Genomic DNA, 1,859 nt, shown 5'->3' on the forward strand with positions numbered 1-1,859 from the left:
TGGAAAAGTGGAGGTAAGAGAAATCCAGCTTCTCTCTCAATCCCCTTCCCATCAATCTGCACAGTGTGCCCTGCACATTTGGACAGCAGGCCTAGAAACACCATCCTCACCCTCCCGTGTGGCTTTTTGGGACACTGGTTGTTTCATGGTGCTCCCAGGGGTGGCTGTGGCTGGAGACCATCGGTGCAGTGCCATAGGTGGCACTAATTCCTGAAGAATCAAGATTTCACCTCAAAAGGTATAAAACAAGGCAAGATCTTCAGCCCAGCAGATCAGTCCCATTCCCCATGTGGCCTTGTTCTCCCTCCAGTGGGTTTTTAATTCATGAACAACTCTGTACAGCACCAGTACCTGGCTCCATTTGCCAGTGGTCTGGGTGGGATGTGACATTACTGGTTTAACTTGGAACTCAATCCCAGCCTGCCTGAATGTATCAGTTCAGGCAAGCCCAGCATGAGCCCTCAGAGGGCTTCAAGAAATAGCAGTGTCCTGGAGCTGTTGCAGGAAGAGCTGAGGGGAATGAGAGCCATGGCAGATGCTCCAGCCTCTCCTCTCTCTGGGCTCCTGCCAAGGTTGTCAAGTTTTTCAGCTGGCTGTGCTATAGCACAGGGAGACCTTGTACAGGAATTGCCTGTACTGTTTGGAAAAACAAAATTCTAAAGGAAAACCTCACAGTGACTTTTTTTCCCTCCAGGAAAGGGTAGAGATTTCTGATAGAGGAAGAGATGCACAAAAACCAAAGCTCGGCTCACACAGAGGAACACCTCTGGTCTGGAAGGAATAAATAAGCCTGTGGGACTCACAGCCTCATTACCCCAAATGAAACACATTTCCAGTCTGCTCGTGACAGGCAGTTTTCAATGCTCTTATGGCAAATCTTTTTTTCCAAATAGATTTAGATGTTGGATTAAGGCTGGTTTTTATGGAAAGTAACATTTTGGAAAGCACAGAGCTGATCAGATTCTCGATGAGGGACCAGTTCCCCCAGCCTGTGGATCCCGCGAACTGATCCCTGCGCTTTGCAAAAGGGCATTTTCAAGAAAACCAACCCCGGGATCTGTGAGTGGCGCCGGAGCTCGGGGCAGGGCAGGGTCTGCCGAGCGAGCGGGTGCGCCGGGGCTGGGTCCCTACGGCGGCTCCTGAACGCGCCCTGAGCATCCTCGCATCGCCGCGGGTACCGGGGAGGGGGATCCGCCGCGCCCGCTCCGGGCGCTCTCCGTCCAACGCCCCCCGAGCAGCAGGGAGGTGGTTCAAGTATCCTCCAGTGATGGGCGGGTTCAGGGCCCTGCTCCCTATCCCCGAACCAGCGCTGCGGACGCTGCGTGATTCGAGCCCCTTCCAGAGGTGCAGGAGCCGCTCCCCTGCCCACGGGGGCGGGCGGTGTCCCCATGGCCACGGCTCTCGACGGACACACAGTGCTCCCGGGGGGCTCCGTCCGTCGGTGCTGGTTCCTGCCAGCGGGCCCGCCCGGGCCCAGTGGAACCGGCACCTGGAAACGCCCTGAGCGCCCGCCACGACCGGATCGAGTGACGGGGAGCGCGGCCGCGGCGCGGAGCGGGGGCGGCTCCCCCGGCCCTGCAGGGGAGCGGTGCGCGGGGCCCGGAGGCCGCCGAGAAGACGCTGCACCCACGCGTGTCCCAGGCCGCTGCGGGACGGCGGCCGAGGAAAATCCGCTCCTGCCGTGACCTACCGCAGCCGTGCGCTGGGATGGGCTGCGAGCACCCGCCAGCACCGAGCGCCCGCCGGCAGACGGAGAGCCCCGAGCGCCCCCGGTGCCCCCGCGCGGCCTCGCCGCTGTGCCCGCCCCGCGCCGGAAGCGGCCCCGCCCTTCCGGCGGTTTTGGCGGGCGCTCCGCCGCC

This window comes from Coloeus monedula (genome assembly GCF_965178545.1).
Source record: "Coloeus monedula genome assembly, chromosome: 17".
NCBI classification, from domain to species: domain Eukaryota; kingdom Metazoa; phylum Chordata; class Aves; order Passeriformes; family Corvidae; genus Coloeus; species Coloeus monedula.